The 19,057-nt window shown below is 31.0% G+C and overlaps 1 long non-coding RNA gene across 1 annotated transcript; it reads right to left on the reverse strand.

Moving 5' to 3' along the window:
- Window positions 1–16,821: 16,821 nt before the first annotated feature.
- Window positions 16,822–17,930, reverse strand: LOC127723631 (uncharacterized). Its single transcript, XR_007992154.1, has 2 exons — window positions 17,857–17,930; window positions 16,822–17,015 (listed from the first exon to the last, which is right to left on the reverse strand). It is a non-coding gene; the product is annotated as an uncharacterized LOC127723631 (long non-coding RNA).
- Window positions 17,931–19,057: the final 1,127 nt, after the last annotated feature.

A 19,057-nucleotide genomic window follows, 5' to 3' on the forward strand; every position in this document is an offset into this window, starting at 1 on the left:
ATTGTGCCTGATATTCATATGATGAAGACATAATCTTTCAATCAGTTTAATTGAGGTCTGGAACTGGCATGTCAGTAACTGCTAGTAGTTTGTTGTTATTTATGTATTATTGTCATTTTGTTTATTTTCTTTTGTTTCCTATTCTGACATCGGACTCGGACTTCTCTTAAACTGTGCGAACTGTTGTACGTTTGTTTTTCTACATTGGCTAGAGGTATAGGGGAAGGGTTGAGATCCCAAAAAACATGTTTAACCCCGCCGCATTTTTGCGCCTGTCCCAAGTCAGGAGCCTCTGGCCTTTGTTAGTCTTGTATCATTTTTAATTTTAGTTTCTTGTGTATAATTTGGAGTTTAGTATGACGTCCATTATCACTGAACTAGTATACATATTTGTTTAGGGGCCAGCTGAGGGACGCCTCCGGGTGCGGGAGTTTCTCACTGCATTGAAGACCCATTGGTGGCCTTCGGCTGTTGTCTGCTCTTTGGTCGGGATGTTGTCTCTTTGACATATTCCCAATTTCCATTCTCAATTTTATACCACAATTTAAAGAATAATAAGATGATATAGCAAAATGATGGTCAACTAAATTTTGAGATAACAAAAACTGTTCAACGGACAAAAAATGAGATGCGGTATGATTTCTAATGAAATAACTATTCACTAGAGACTAAATGGCTAAATGGCTAAAGACTAGAAGTTAGCAACTATATGTAACCGTGTGGAATTTTTTCTAGAAATAAGCAATATCCATGCCATAAATATTTGCAGCAGTAGTACCGATATTAAAATTTCTTAAATGGATTAAGATTAACCAAGGAAACAAAATACAAATTAACTGAATCGCTAAAATTTCAAAAGGATCGAGACCTGGTGCGTAGACTGGGTAAGTGTCTCCTACTATGCATGCATCACCCGCCACTCTAATCCACACTCAGTCAAAATGACGCAACCGTAAAGTAAGACATAAAAGGCCCGTTATGACAAAAATAAATTGGTCGACACTTTCTTATGAAGATTAGTTTGCAATCATTTATTTGGTGGAAGTTTAGTGATAATTCTAATGACGTTAATAGATTGCTGGCCTGCGTTTCACAAAATATTTAACGGCTTCAATTTAACGTTAGTAGACTGAATTGTTCTTGACTTACGATCAACTTTAGTCGTAAGAGTTACTTTATCATGTTTATGTTTCAACAAGTAATCCGCTTTAAAAATGTTTGATAGATTTCAGTTTACTATTTCAAGTACTAAGGTTCCCACTCGGGCAAAGTTGACCTATGATGAATTTGGCTATTCTTATAATGTATCCTTAGTGATTATATCATTCTATGTATTTCTACATCTTTCACTTTCAAATGTTTAGGTTTCAGAGTTATTGTTGAAGATTTATCCGTAAAAGGTCTTGAGACGTCTAATTCTTAGAAAGTTTTATTTGCATAAACTATTTCGTTGCATTTTGGTTATCCATAAGCTACAAATTGTATAGTTGGCGTCTCTGCATTTATTCTCTTGTTTATCAATTTTCTGCTCAAAATGACAATTTGTGTGCTATGTTTTATCTTTTTAATTTACAAGCATGTAATTTGCAGACCATAACAAAACATGGATTTATTCTTTTGTGTCTTTACATGTTAAGGTCGCTGCCTAATTGACATTTACCGCCTCTTTTTCTCTTAGTCATTTGCTAAATCTTTTTTTAATTGTATTTATTTAAAGGAGAATTGAACTGAACAAAGGAATAATTTTGAAATTTTTGAAGGTTTTATTAAAAATTGACGAAATATTTATAAAAAGTAAACGGTGATACCGAACGATGAAACTTTTTTTCATTTTCTATCGTATTGTATTCAACTTTTCTTCTTAAATTTTAGTTAAGATAATTTAAAAAAAAAACCTTCTGTTTGCCAGGACTGTAATTGTTATCAATATCTTACAGGAAAAAGGAAATTATTTCATCATACAAAATCCTGCTCTCATGACAATCATTCTGGTACAGGTATGTACAAAACAATATGTATATTGCCTGTGGCATATAAAATATAAGGTCAATGTCAGAAAATATATATTTTTTATATGAGTCTAAGAAACTGGGGAAGGGCAAGATTGTACCGTGCCCTTCCCCAGTTAAGTTCCCAATTAAAAAAGATTATATTTTTCTGACATTGACCTAATGTTGTTTTTATACTGCATTACATTAATACATTGATACCTATTTAAATTGTAACACAAATTTCAAACTTATTGAAATCCATAAATGAACTCCTGATTGTGGAAAGAGTGATCCATAATGAAATTGACATTGCACAAATTATAGTTTTGTTACCATATCTAGAAAATAAACACAACGAGTTGCAGTATAAAAACATTTATTTGACTTTACTGATGTTCTTTAATCTTTTAAGGTAGTTGGAGTGTCTAAATGTTCGACAACAGATATTTCTTCAGGATGTATTCTTCTGATGTTTCAGGCTCATTGAAATCTAGTTCGGAAATTATTTCTAAAACATGTGCTACAAGTTAAAAAAATTAATAAATTTGAAAAATATTATATTTAACTAAACTCTGTGAAAAAAATGTGTACTTACAGTAAGTAGTTTTTGAGTAATACAATTTTTAAATTTTCTAACCAATCCGGTCAGTGTTATCAGCCGACATGTTGAGAAAACGGGTGAGGGGTACAAAGAAATCATTTTACTATTTAAAACATATGTACATCCCATATTATATTTTTTCATAATTTTTTCGATATGTATTTTTTCAATTATTTATAACAAAGAAGTTGAAATACTATGCCTTTTTGTTTAACAAAAAAGATATTTTGGCAACATGCCTAAATTGGATGCTTAGAAAAAGACACACGACATCTTAATATGGACCCGTTTGGTAGTAAAAAAACAAACACACCAACATACATTAATTTTTCTTCTTTGTATCTAAAGTAGAAATATAAGCAAATAATGACGATAGTAAAATGTCTTTTAAACGATAGTCAGGGTTACAATTAATGATATTCCTGTTTTGATACGCGCAATTGCGAACCAAGGTGATGTGATGAACTACATTGCAACCCATATCAGAATTTGAATCTCCTTTCAGTTTAAAAAATATATCTATACATCTCTGTCAAAAAAAGATTCGGGTTCCATACTCTTTATTTTAGCTTCAAAGTAGTCTTGTTAAGACACACATCAATAAAACTAGTTTAAAACATTCGAAACTAGTTCTACAATATCTGATAAAAATGTGTTTGTTTACATGACTATTTAAAGCCTTGCAACATATCATATGGAATCATTGCGAAGATATTTTGCTCAGGTATGACTAAATTTGTGGTACATTGTTTCATACTTGATTAATTATTGGCATGTATCAGTTTCATTTCTGTTTTATTTTAGATAAACCAATGGCATCATCTACCACAATGTCTACATCAACAGAAATACCAGTCACTGCTAGAGCAGAATTAATGTCGAACCCAACACCATTCATTATGGGTGGATAACTATAAACTTTATAATTGGTTCTACAGAAATCATATTGATTGCAAACCTAAATCAATAAATAGTTGATGCAAGAAAACGTAATCTGTTATTATATATGCATTGAATCATATCTGAAGCATGTTAAAAGCACTTCTGACAAATTATTTTTATTACAAGTATAGACATTCATGGATTTTATAACCTGTTTACTGGTCGAATCACACATTTTTACTAAAATTTAACTCTTTTGTTACAAAGTTTGCAAATGTTTTAAGTTTACAAGAAAAATAACAATATATATTCTTATGCAATACTGTATTTGCATCATATTTAGTCTACATCCGTTTGACATTTTTTCTACCTTTTAATATGTCGTCATGATAATCAGGATAAAAACTCTGAAAAACAGTTATTTAGACAATATTGTGTTTGCGTTAGTTTTGTGTCACATCACAGTGTTTTTTAGTTGTCAGTGAAAACCGAATTAAATGGTTTTTTGTGACAATATTTACTGCTAAGATAAAATGGAAGTGTTCACAGCTTAACAGTCACTCATCAAACATTATTCCTTACTTCCATGGAATAATGTGAAATCGTGAAAATGAAGGAGAGTTTCTTTAATGAAAAAAATGGTGACCAGCAACTTTTTTGCTTATTTTGTCTAAATCAATTATACAAAACAAATCTCTTCTGGATTCAAATAGCATTAATGCACTAGTAGATTGGTTATAACATGATGGCATGATACATTGCAGAGGTACAATGGTCCCTTAATAATGAAAATGAATAATGTACTATCTGATACACTCTTTCAACGTTTCCAAGATATTTACATTAGCGTAAGCTCTATTAGGCTTCAGCTAGCAATTAAAAAAAAAACAAAAAACAAAAAACTAAATGAAATAAAAAAAAAAATAAATAAAAAAACTATATAGCGCATCTAGTATTTATATTGATCAAAAGTCATCAACATATTCAAGAGTCTATTATAAATAAGCCTAGGAATACTCTCTTCTGAGCATATGTCTTAAAAAGCGATGCCATTTAAGACTTAATAACAAAATAACCATATTCAAATTTGATTTTACACAGTTCAGGAATAAGGAAACGGAAAAACGAAAAACTAATTTCCTGTATTCATTATTGAAAAGCACATATCGATATTTCTTAAATTTTCTCAAAAGGTATTATAACTCCATTGCTTTGTAGCATCATTTCAGCAGTATCTACGCATGGGGTATATTATATTTCTCCTAATTGATGCGATATTCAGTTGCTTACCAATCTTTAGACGATTTCCTTGATGGAAGTTTACTGATAGATTTTTCAAGTATGATTGCCAACTGTCGTTTCCAGAATCCCGTCCTTTTTTACCCGAATGTGATTTACTGAATTACACTTATCATCGGATTTGTATATACATAAGCAACACGACGGATGCCACATGTGGAGCAAGATTTCCCTACCCTTGCGGAGCGCATAAGATCACCCACGGTTTTGGTAGAGTTCGTGTTGCTTGGTCTTTAGTTTTCTTTGTTGTGTTTTGTTTGCTGTTGTTTGTCTTTTGGTACTTTACTGTTTTGCCATGGCGTTATCATTTATCGTTATTATTTTCGACTTATGAGTTTGAATGTCCCTTTTGTTTCTTTCGCCATTATATTACTGAGGCATGGAAGCTATACTAAAATGAACCCTGTCGCATCAAGGGTTCTGGTTGAAAAGGTTATGTGAACGTGTACCACAGTATGACTTGTCACTACTACTATCCTGTTTCTTGATAGCTACTTTAAGGAATACGATTTATTATTGCCGTTTCACTTACATTTGCGACAGGACGTCTGTCACTTGCTGGGCAAGAGCTCTTACATTTTCGGAGTGTAGTTCCATCTGTAGCTATGCATGCTATGGCATGTCACGTTTTCTAATTGCTGTTTGTTTTCTCGTTCTTCTTTTGGACGATGTTTGAATGCTCCCTTTTTTTCTTGTATTTTTTCACGCCCTCCATTGCATTTTGTCCAGTTTCTCCCTTATAGCATTGATTAAAAAGGTATAACAAAAATATCGAACTCGAAGATAAATTAGAAAAAGGGAAGTCCATGAAAACAGATACAAACTTTGTTCTCAATCACCGAAACGAATGAAAAACAACTGTCATATTCTTGACTTGGTACAGGCTATTTCCGAAGAATATGGTGGGTTAAACCTGGTTTTATAGTGTGCTAAACCCCCCACTCGTATGACAGTACGTTGTTTTTAGTTCCGTTAAATTGACAAAATTAGGTGGGCAACCCAAACAGGCATAATAAGTACATGTGACAATAATTTGGATACAGCAACCAAAATTGTATAAAAATACAACACTTGACTTAAAAAATTCAAACGAGCATAAAAGTAAATCTAGTAAAGACGCCAGTTAAAAAGGTGTTGTGGTTGATAGTAAATTTGAAAAAGATGCTGATAAAAAAATTCATAAGACAAAAAGTAGAAATAGCAAGTAGACAAATAAAGCGAATACTGTAAAGTAAATAAAACGTTACACAACTTATGCACCTAGAATCTATTTATCTATTAGGCCTTGGTACTTCCGATTGTGTTTTTGAGAAAAAGGACGAGACCTTCTTTGACAGTAGTATACTGCTGCACAAAACTCTAGCTTATTAAGTTTTCCACGTCCATCTGTGACTTTGATCAACTGTACCTCACCACTGGATGAAAGGCAATAAAAACTACATTTTATTGCAGCAGATGCGCATTTCGACATCTGATTTCTCTACCGTAATGTTCAATTATTGCTTTATTTTGCCAGCTAAAGGTTAAGTTGGAAATAATTCATATTCATGATAAAGACAAGTTCATTTATAAATAAAAAAAGCTTCTGTAAAGCTCTTAGACCGGGAGAGTTGGTGGAAAATTGCACTGCTAATGGAAAAATATAGAAAATTGCATATTTGCTTGACAATAACTCATCTACGAATCACTCAAAGATTTACTGCACAAGAAATCATTAACGATCAGCGAGTTTTGCACTCCCCTTAATTGAGGCATTGGATTTATCGTCCTCAATCAGACAGGATATGATCGCATGTTTATACATTCTGCTGATTTGAACAAAAACTCTCTAAGCATTGTATTGGTCATTCTGCTTTAAGTCAGGTCAAGGTCACCATATTTCTATATTGACTAATGCTCCCGTAAATATATCTTATACGCAATAAGTGGAACCGACCTTGTGCGTATTCGTACATTATATAATGTATTATACACAGTTTTCAAAAACTGAAAAGAAATAGCATTATCATTTAGTTAACTTTTAAATGATAGAATAATATCTTTTTACAAAATAATAAATGACATAAATGCAATTATCCTTTTAGAATGCTGTTGTGTTCAATTTACTAAATTAGTTGTCCCTTTGACGATTTGTGGAGCAAGATCTGCTTGCCCTTCCGGAGCACCTAAAATTACCTCAGGTTTTGGGTGGGGTTCGTGTTGCTCAGCCTTTGGTTTTCGATGTTGTGTTTTGTGTATTATTACAGCTTGATCTATTGTTAAGATCTTTACGTTGGGATTTGGATGCTTTTGTTTCTTTTTTCTTTCAATTTTTTATCACTTTTCGGCATGCCTCATATCTTTATAATTCATATTCCTGATATATAGTCTGTCATTATATTTTCTGTATTTGAAATAAACACGTTTATTTAATATAATTCATATATACATATGTCTCCATTTTATTATATGAATTGTGTACGGATGATTTGTTTTGCTTCCTGGTTATTTATGCGACAAGGATTCACCATTTTGTGAATATTTGTGTGACTTATAACAGTTTGGACAATTTAAATTATCAAACAGGTTGGTTAGATATCCCTTTCTTCTCAACATTTTGAATCATTTGAATTACTAGAATTTTCCTTACAAAAATATAGAAATAGACAGTCTCAGCCGTATTAATCACACCTTTTCGGAATTTTCGCTTTTTGATTTGACCTGTCAGCTGTTTAAATTTTAGTGCCTCTGGTTAGTCTTGCGTAGATAAACCATGCGTCCGGCGTACCAAATTATAAGCCTGGAAACTTTGATAGATTAAACATAAAAAAATGTATACCATTTCGGTAATAGGCACAAAACGGACATATCATAAAACGAATTGAAAATACTGAAACAGATTTATGGATGATAGATGTAGGTGCTTGATGAAAAGCTAGCACTCCACAATATCGTTAGTTTTAAGGTAAGAGTCATAATAACAAATTATAAAACTCCATGAAAACAATATGCTCAAAAAATTATGGTAGGCGAAACTTTGTTCGGCCATGAAAGTAATAAATATCAATCAAAATTTTGTTAAAACGATAAGTTATAAGTAATATCTTAATACTGACTGTGGTAATGAAAAATCATTTTTGGCTATCCACGCGTGAAAGTTCTTTTCGGTGCATACAATTTTGACAGTTTAATATAATACCTAATCATTGATTTGAAATATAAACAATACTTGACCATTATCCGCTTGACATATAATCATGAATGCTTTAAAATATAAAATTACATCTTTCACTATTCAAAATATGTCCTATATCAAGGGAATTAGTCAGTGGTTCAGCACAATTTTCATATACTCACTAGACCCCTTACAAGCAAATAGACACATGGCTTCAAGACATCTGTGATTTTTTTTTCCATATTTTAAAAATTATTCACACCACAATGATTTTAATATCAAATTTGTATTTGTATTTGAATCGAATCTTTACTTTGATAAAGCAGGATAGGTCTTGCAAACTTAATCAATATTGGCTAAGTATATTTTTAAAATCCTTTAATCTGTGATATGTAATGGTTTTTAGCTTAACTGGTCCAAAGGGCCAAGCAAGCTTTTCTCATCAAATGGTGTTCGTTGTCCGTTGTCGTCGTGAACTTTTACAAAAAATTGTCCTTTGAAACAACTAGGCAAGATTAAACCCAATTTGCCTACCATCATCATTGTGGTATTTATTTTTAAATAATGTGTCAAAGGACCTCACCGGCTAACCAACATGGCTGTCATGACTGACAACAGAACATAGATTAAAATACAAGTTTTGTCTATTAAACTGCTCTAAATAGAGAAAATATGTCCGCAACAAAAATGTTAAGAATATTGAGACCTATATATTGTCAATTTTCATCAACACTGTCAGCTGACTCAACAATTTCAGCCTAGAAATTACTAATTGAAGAAAGCAAAATGCGAAAAATATGTGAAAAGTATGTTAAAAGTCTATATGAAACACGAACAATTAATTCATAATATCTAAAACACGACATGATATAAATACAAGATATAAAAGTTCAGTATTATTGATTTCACTATAATTCAAAATCCTTTGAGTGTATTCACTAGTATTCATTTACTTAAATGTATACATAAATGACAGAATAATACAATAAAAACATTTAATTGAACAAAAGCTTTGCTTTAACTAACTTGATTTACATGGTTTATATTTAAATGGGTTAAACAAACACAAACTACATTCCCTCTAACTCAAGTTGATGTGCTCAAATTGAAAGTATGTGAAAATGGTTGGTTGATAAATATAACGCTTTCGTTTTGTGCTTTTATAGGCTTGGTACGTGGATACGCTGTCCATTATCGTGGAATAAAATGAATAAAAAATCGTATGATGTATTTATTTACTTGAAAATGCATCTTTAACTAATAAGTGAGTGAAATGTTTCGGTCTAAGTCTGTTAAGAAGTCACTGGAGGTCATCACAAGCCTTTAACAATGACCGCATTCTATATTATAAGGTATAACAGGCTAGAGATATTTAAAAAAACAAAAAGAGAAAATCAAAAGAAAAAAACATATTATCTTACTAAACGGGAAATCATTGTGACAGACAAAAACCAATAACAATCCCTAGACAATATGAATGTCTCTTTAAACAAGAACTTAATGAATGTGGTGAGGTTTAACATATTTTTGGTGATTAACACAGATCATTTAAAATGTCCTTGACTAATCAGATTAGTACTACATGTATTAAGCGAAATACAAGTATTAGAAAGATAAGAGACACAAACGTTAAGAGTGACTATACAGCAGTTGGAGTTACTGAATGCTTGTTTAAAGTCCAATTTAAATTATTTAATAAACATTGGTTTCTTAAAACTACCCATTTATAACCAGGGTAAATAGTATGATGTCAAGTATGTCTATAAATAAACGTATTTGGACTAGTAATTTAAAACAAACACGCAGGAGAGCAAAACTCTAAAAATGAACAGATGTAACATCTGATGACGTCAACCAGTAACAGATGTTACAGTTGAATGCCAGGTACAAATGTTTCATTGGTCTATGTGGTTATATAAAATATAGCAGGTTTAAAGTAGCTTAAACCACGTGGACGTTGATGAAGGGTAAATGCAGGTCTTTCTGAAGGGGAAATATTATAAAAATAATCTATGCTGTAAAATCTCAAATTTCATATGTAAAGGCATTCGTCATATTTATCGGCGTATTTGAATTTAAGGAATATAATCCGCTTAATATTTTAATGAATTTGTATTACATAAATGAACCGATGAAAGTCGGCATATAGTTTGTTTTATTTACTAACTACAACATATATATTAAAATATTGATGCTGTTATCTTAAACCTATTTGTTGCAGACAGAAGAAAGAAAAGATAAAACAATAGAAGAACTAATGGGAAACACTGAATGCCATGGACATCTGTATTGTTATACATGTCGTAAAGTTTGTCAATACTGCTTTCCTGATGAACTGACTCGCGATCGATATGGAGATGATCATAGATGTCACTGTCGATATAGATGTCAAATAATTAATCATTCGCTGATCAAATGTAATCTTGCTGAGGAATACTGTAAGGGTGATAACGGCTACAAAAATGGCGGTAGCTCAGTATGTGTCATACTGTGATCATCTAGATTTGAATAATCAATTAACAAAAAGAAGCTATATAACATGTATAATAAAACATTATAAAATATTGACATTTCAAACAAATATATTGAAACAGAAATATATTTCATGTTATTTTGTTTAAAAGTTAGATTCAATTTTTCTATTGGAATATATATATATATCTATAAAAAGTCTAAATTGAAAACAACGTTCAAACCTATGATTGCGTTGGATAAAAACCGCAATTATATATATAAACATGCAACAACAAAAAAACTACTGTATATTAATTGTATATCATATTGTAATTTTGTATTCAATTTTGTTTACAAACTATAATGCAAAGATTTACCTTCACCAGCAACGCTCATATCTTAACATCTAAAAACAAGTGATGTAAACTATGTAGATACAGTTAAGAGCTATATGACCAGATGTGACCTAAAAGATAAAGTCAAAATCTCGTATGATTAACGTAGTCCAAAGGGGTTGGAACCTCACTTTCTTAATATTTTCTTTATTTGTCACCAGGGAATTTTAGAAATGAATTTTATACATTTTATAAAAGATGTCAGTACCGCAGCATGGACTTGAAAGCTGATGGCAACCCTCTTTGATTTACACTGCCCTTGGTATATTTGCAACGCTTTATATTCAGATATTCAGGCAATTAATTTTTTAATTCAGACAATATTATATGATATGTCATGTATATGAAGGCCGATATTATGAAATTATACAATGTGTGTTAGTAGTCAATATATGTATTAAAGATTTGAGATATATGTTTTTGATAGTTTATGCCGTTCCATACTTGTGTCTATTTAACAGTGTGACAGGACAACTCATAAATAATCTATACAAATCAGTTGAGAAGGGTTCAACTCATCACATCGATACAAAACAGAAACATAAGTATCTTGCTTTTGTTAAGATGTTGCATTTGTTGTTATTATCGACCCACGGTCAATATCAACAAATATATTAACATGTATTTTAAACTGTGTAATACATATTTTGAAACTCACAGTTCGACTTCAACCATCTGTAGTCATATCACAATAAACTTTGACCTCAGATTAGTCGGAATGTATCGTGTATGCATCAGAATCTGATTTATATTTCAGTACCTCAGTACAATCTTTTGCAATTTGAATTTCACATATCCCTGAATCAATAATATAATTTAAAATTATCATCGTGTAAACATTAAATAGACTAAAGGCAATGCTTTGTAAATCATACTGCTAGTTGCTGTGAGTAATCACGTGTATTTTACTTTGAACATTTTGTTTTTGGTATTAAATATTTCGATCCATTTGTGGTGGTCGTTTTTTTTTAAGACTTAAGGTGTCATAAAAAACAAAAAATAATTCCAACAGTTCCTTTACATAACAGTGTAATAGATGTTATATAATCACTGCGTTATTCAATTAAAACAAGTTTTAATGTAATGTTACTACCTGTATTTACCTCATCTGAAGTCTGGAATAGATTATGGTTATCATTATTTAGATTTTGTCAATTATTTTTCATGTTTAAAATCATGTATGTTTCGAAAAGTCAAATTTTAAACGTTATTTTTAACGGATAGTATACCGAACCTTCATTTGAAATTGTAAATTAATTCAACAATTCTTAACTTGCCTGTTTTATCAATCTCAATATTCTTGAAACTTATTTTTCACCACGTGATTCAAAAATATTATATACGAATATCTTATGTATTAAAGATTACGAAATATGACGGTTATCAAAATTAAATTATTAAATTTTACGATTTGTTTCAGGTTGAACACAAATATGAATCGTCGCGAACATGTACAAATATTTCCTTATATAAAGTAACAGTAACCTGGTAACAATATGGAAAAATTGCGGAAATAAGCGCCGCGAAATGGCTAGTAAGGATTAACACGAAATGTTGTATTCGCGATAATAAATTGTTTTATAGTATATTTATAAATTTTAATCTTTAGTGTGAAGAAATATTTTTTCACTAGTATCTCTTAAGGGGTAATGAAGACCTAACTTCTTCGAATAATTTAATGACACACTTTATAACTATCTACACCATATTTTAGACTCTTATCGATATAATTTCAAACAAATAGTACTTGATTAAGCAATGAGCTGACGTTTTCAATGTTTTGAGGGATTTGAAAACACGAGGATTATATCCTTAAAGCAACCACATATTATGATACTAATCTTGTTAGCGTGTTGAAGAACTAAGTTTACAGGACTGGAACCCTGATTACCTCCTTTGCGTTCTTGTGGTGTTCACCGGATTCAGTGCTGATGTTAACACATAAAAGCCTGAATTAGTAATATCAATTGAAGTAATTTTGTTTAATACAAAAACATTAATAGATTATTGTTTTATCAGATACAAGGTGATTTTTGTTAACAAATATAATAGTAATATCTTAAATATATTAATAGTCACGAAAATTAAGTAAATAAATAGTAGGGATAGTCCTGGTCAAGCATTATAAGGTTTGCAATATTAAGAAATAGATAGAAAAATAATTTTTATTTAATCAACGTGTGATTCGTTTTATCTCAGTTTTTCATTGGCAAAATTCAATTATGACCTAAAATGGTCGTACTTATTCCTGAATTTTCAGTTATGACGTCAGGAAAAAAGGCGACCATGCCTGATGACGTTACATAGAAAGAACACATCATTTGCAGATAATAACAAAACAAGGTATAAGTTTGCCTGCACATCGTCAAAAATCATTAAAGATACATATTCAACCACTCGGCAACCCTCCCGTTTAAATTTGAAAATTTAACTCTCTCGAGTAGAGAATTATTATGTCGCACTCAATGCAATGGTAGAATTAAATATATAGATATGATATATCCTAGCTGAGAATTATCGTAAATGCTATGATTTATTATGTGTTTTTTATGTTCAAATGTGTTCGTATTTATTCAATGCAAAGATGAAGTGAGTCCAATATTCATCTCTAATGACAGAAAAGTTAAGAAAATGGCAACTTTATAAGTCTTTAAGGAAAAGTTCAGAAAGCACGCTTTGTGCTGTTTTTACTTTTGCAGTAATTAGCTTATGGCTTGATAATGCATGTTGCCAAGTTGGACCTCATCTGACGGTAATGCAAGTCGTTAGTCCTATGATACCAAAACCGGAACTCGATAGTGACGTTTTGCCTTTGCAGACTCAATATTTGACGTAACCGATACGTTTAACGACAATCACTACTGATCATGAATTAAGTCAAAAGAACTAAAATTACAATGGCTGACCTTCCAATGTAAACAATCTAACAAATAATTGACCAGATTATATCCCTACAAAGCATGATAAAAAATATGATTACATTATACAAAGGCATCTCAATAATCAAAATAGAAAATCACGGTAATCATAAGAAAGACATAAAATTGGTAAGCACACACGTTAATGTTACCGTTGTATTTTCGAGATGAAAGCAATTTCATTTAAAATATTGTAAATGTGAAAGAAAGTGACTTATACTGAACATGACATTTCAAACAATGGTACACTTCTAAAAATAATGGAACGGCGAAAATACTGACACTTTTCTTTCTTTTTTTTAATGATGATTGTAAAATATTCAGTTTAGACAACACATATAATAAAAATCTTACAAAAAGTAAAAAAAGTAGCAGTTGCATTTTTTGTTGATATTGTTGTTATATCACTCTTCATCATTTGACAGATAAGGTTAACCAAATCTTTTTTTGATAACATCTGAAGAATAATATTTTTTAAATTCGGATATGGTCAAACTATTCGCATTTATCTCGATGAAAAGAAATATAAAATGTTATCAGATGAGCTCACAATGACAAAAAAGCAATAGGAACAAAACAAACTCAACATTAATAATCAAATAAGTCTTTTGAAGAAATTTCATGATTAGTTCTAAAATTATCTTTATTAATGTCTAACATACAATTTTTGATACAGCAAAGATAACTACTGTTTAATTCTGCTTCAAACTGCACATAAATCTCTTCTCTATATCAATAATTCAACATAAGATGTAATTTAAATTCAATCTGTCTCTCCGTTCTTCCACATATACACACACACACACACACACACATCCAAGTTAATTAGGGAAATATGTCATTTAGATATAAACATGTGTTTCTTGTACAACATTGCACTACGCCTAAAAAGTTATTATAATGTTTTCACCTTTTGACGGAATGACAAACGTTTTGTAAAATGCCCAATCGTGTATTACAAATGCCGTATCAATTCGTCAGATGAGGTCAAAACGTGAATAAAGCTTTAATTAATTTGCTACTTTGGAATTCCTTGAACAGTGCATAGCTTTACATTTCAATAATAACATAGGTATCATGTAGAACATGTTTAATGAATAATCGACTAATGATTCAATTTCTCTGGGGATTTTGAAAATGTAGCATTACCATAACATTCTAATTTAAACATAAAATAAATACAAAATTATATTGGATACATGTCAGTATTAAAATCGACACCAAGAGATCATTTGAAGGCATTCACTTGACAAGTACCTTTGTTACTTAGATACAACGTGTTTGGTTCGTTGAATTGATTTTTTGTTGCATATTTCGAGTGTTTTACGGTATTCGCCAAATATGTATGTTTCTTGAAAGTAATCTCTTGTTCGTCCTTCATATCTAGAAAGTACTGCACTGTCAGGTTCTTTTTTACATTTTAAAGCGATGTTTTTTTCAGCATAACTGCAGTTTCCATGTCCACTATCAGTCAAGTCTTCTGCTTCTCCATGTTTGTGAGGTTTTGCCGTGCATTCTTCCTTTTTGCAATCTTCCTCGCAATCAGTTGTCTTCATTATGTCAAAGCTAACTACTTGGAGGGATTTTGCTTTCAATAAGTTTTTCTGTGCAAATGTAAGACGATTTATTCTTACCATTCGTCTATTGAATAAGTATTTGACCCTCGCTGGTGCCTTAAACCACACCCTATAATAATGACACTGTATTATATCTTCTGTAAGTGAATTAGGTTTTTTACTGGTGAATCATGCATAATATATATATCGTTTCGTATCGGTTGACTGTTTTTATGAGAGGAATAGGGTTTCGCGTGAATATAACTATCAATGTTTTCAGATATAAAAACTTGTTAGAATAGCAAACTCTTATTTTTGCATTTTTATAGTTTGTTATAGAGATTCTTTAAACAGCTATCATATAAACCAGCTAAAAAAAATTACCACATCCGGTGTTTGTAAATAATTATAAAATTACTATGACACTCCCACTACAAATGTTACACCAGAAATTTGTCAAAGCATTGTACAAAAAATTGTGATATACGTCGACCTTTTTTCTATAAATATACATACATTGGAAAAAAAAACTTAATTGAAATAAATTCACCAATGTTTCTGGTGTTTTTTGGTTTTGTTTTTTTTTCTGTTTACCGAGCGCCTGATCATCTGAATGTACAATCGATCTTTGATAACTAGTATTCTTTATTTTAACAAAGATTAAAATAGAAGTTATCGTTCAATTGCCTGAAAGTCTGTACAACTTTGAATGCGATTAGTCTATCATGAGTACATGTAGTATTGAATTATAAGAAAATAATTATTATTTAATTGAAACTGATGCCCTAAAACAAATCATCAATGAATCTATAAACGTGTTATACTGATTCTATTGCGCATGACACTTATTTCTGGGATAAAAGATATCACGTTTGCTATAGACCGAATGTTTTTGTGTCAAAAATATAAAACGATTCATGTGTAATTACCTATACGCCCTTAAACAGAAGAGTCGATATAATCTCAGTTTAAATCAATTACACAATCAATAAATTTCATTTTTTCAAAGAGATATTTTTTCGGATTCTGTAATATGCATACTTTAAAAATCCGATCTATGACTACAATTCCTGGTATCTGTACAGATTCCATCCAGGTAAGCCATTATTAGGGTATTTTTTTATATTATTATAAAAAGTCAACTATATGCTTGTACCAATTCAGAAATATGACATTTGTTTTCCATTCGTGTGATGTGTAAGAGCTTTTGATTTTGCCATTTGGTACAGGACTTTCCGTTTTGAATGTTCCTTGGAGTTCAGTATTTTTGTCATTTTACGTTTTATCATAATTGCATTTAAAAGATGAAAGTCATATCTATCATTATAGCTGTTTTAGTTCAATGCATTTACACCTATGATATCAAAAACGGATGCAAATCCAAATAGTCAAAATTAGTAGATGCGTATCGACTGTCGATTAAACTGTAGAACTTAATATGGGTTACTCTTTTATGCGTCATCGTCATATTTACTTGAACAAAAATCTTTCTTTGTATGCTGTTTATGAACCAAGTTAACGATGAACGAATAATATAACAAAATATCAATAAACAGAATGTGTATACTTGCCCATTTCGTCCTGTTAAATATGTGTTAATATCCATTAAGTATAAAATACTAGATACAGACACAGGAATATTGTCGTGAAACTGTAATGGTAAGTTATACATTTTACATATTTCATTTAATGCAGGCTTACTTCCATTCATCACAAGGTTGCCAGTCTCGTCGTTTTCCACAGCAGTTACACACTGAACGCAAGCCTAATCAAAATAAATCATGATTGAATAAAACTATTTTTACGACATATACGGACAAGTTTGCCCTCAAAGAAGGTGTGCACTTATAATTGCCAAGAGCAATATTAGGGTAAATGCCATATTTACTATGCAGCTATCATTGTAATTAAGTCATCCCCTTAGTATACTTTTAATTAAGCGAGAACACAGTTCAAGTGAAGATCATCGGAATAACGATGCAAAATATTTAAAAGCCAAGAAGTCTTACCAGTATGGTTTATTCGGGACGTCCAATGGCGGGAACCAAGATTTGAATATTATGACATTTCGCTAAATAAACCATTGAATACATTACGTTGCTGCTGAAAAAAAAAGCTAACCAAGGACTGTTTATAAACGTACGGCAAAAATTTTGGACTTTACAAAATGCGATTTATCACCGAGTTATCACTTATCATGAGCAGTACAGCAGGAGCAACATGTGGAAAACAAACATTTGTCCTTCCAGATACTTGCGTTTTATCTAAGGTTTGTCGTTTTCTTCAAAAGTCTTTTGTCTCCTTCATTGTTTAGTGACAGATGGTTAAGTGTGATGTACCGAAGCGAGATACGAGCAAAAACAACAATTTTAATGTAACAAAACACGAAATGATTTATGTTTTATCGTGTTTTTTCAACAAACAATTATCATTTTCATGATCATCTGTACATGTAATTATCTAATATCCAATTTTTTTTCAAAATCGCAAAATTAATTAAAATGCATTCCAAGAGGCTCTATAACTTTCAATCAACGACAGAAAAGGATGTTGAAACTATAAGTGAAAAATTATTGCAAAAGTCTAAAATTAGATGAACATTTTACCTGCATATCAAATATATTTTCAATTTTGATGCCGTACTGTATCAAATTTGTAAAATCTGATCTAGGACAAAACATTACCTGCAACAAAGTATTAGACATATATTTTTACAGCTTACTAAATCAAAATGGTATGTGATTGAAAAAAATTGCTTATTACACTTACAGTACTAATTGAGCCTTTTGACAATGATTGTTTTCACGACGATGCTTGAGTCCAAATTATTTGACAATCTAAAACAGTATACAATCGTTTAAGAGCAAAAAAACGTAGTTATACCAAATAAAGCCAAACCATAGCAAGAACTTGAATCTTTATTGAGGCCCGGTAGACCACCTTTATAGTTTTGAAGTATAATTAGATGTTTAACAATATATGTTTATCCCCGAACAGTATGTAATATATTGACTTGCATCTGGAAAAATAGGATATATGTTCCATCACACGTTAGAAACGTATTACAATTTTGGCAAATACGTACAATTTCTTTTGAACGCCTCTGATATGTATTACTAAATATACAACGTTGAAAAATGTCAATTCGATAGCATTCGAAAAATCGCTGTCCGTTAAGGTATTAGTGATAACTTTAATAGTGATAAATGTTATTTGTAATCAAAACCTTAATTCAAATGGTGATCAGACACTAAAGCCAGATTGTTGATATTAACCAAATAAGAATATTGAGAAAAATTACAAGAGAGTTTAAATTGACGGCGCAACATAAAAACATCTCTATTTATAACTATTCTACTCGATAACAGATGAAAGACACCAAAAGGGATATTCAAACTCATAAGCCTAAGTCGAAAATAAACAGACAACACCATATCAAAAAGTAAAAAATTACCAAAAGACGAATAACAGTACAACATGTTTATATAACAAACAAATTTAAAGACCGAGCAACAATAGCCCCTTCAATAACTGAGCGTTATCTCAGGTGTATTGAAAGGGTTAGCAGCTCCTTCTCCACATGTGGGTTAATATAAAACTAATATAGTAATAGTTACTAACTAACCTTACAGAGAGTCTTATCCGCAAGGATTTCCTTTAACACTTCAAAAGCATGTTTTATCACTATTTGTCCTAAGATTAAAATCCTTTTGTCGGAGTCTTTGCTCTTCACGTTGTCTGTTGATGCAATAGTGACTTCCGTTAATACTGGGGATTTACACAGTGATTCTAAAGACCAGTCGATTG

Source organism: Mytilus californianus, unplaced genomic scaffold, assembly GCF_021869535.1.
Source record: "Mytilus californianus isolate M0D057914Y unplaced genomic scaffold, xbMytCali1.0.p SCAF_13, whole genome shotgun sequence".
Lineage (NCBI taxonomy): Eukaryota > Metazoa > Mollusca > Bivalvia > Mytilida > Mytilidae > Mytilus > Mytilus californianus.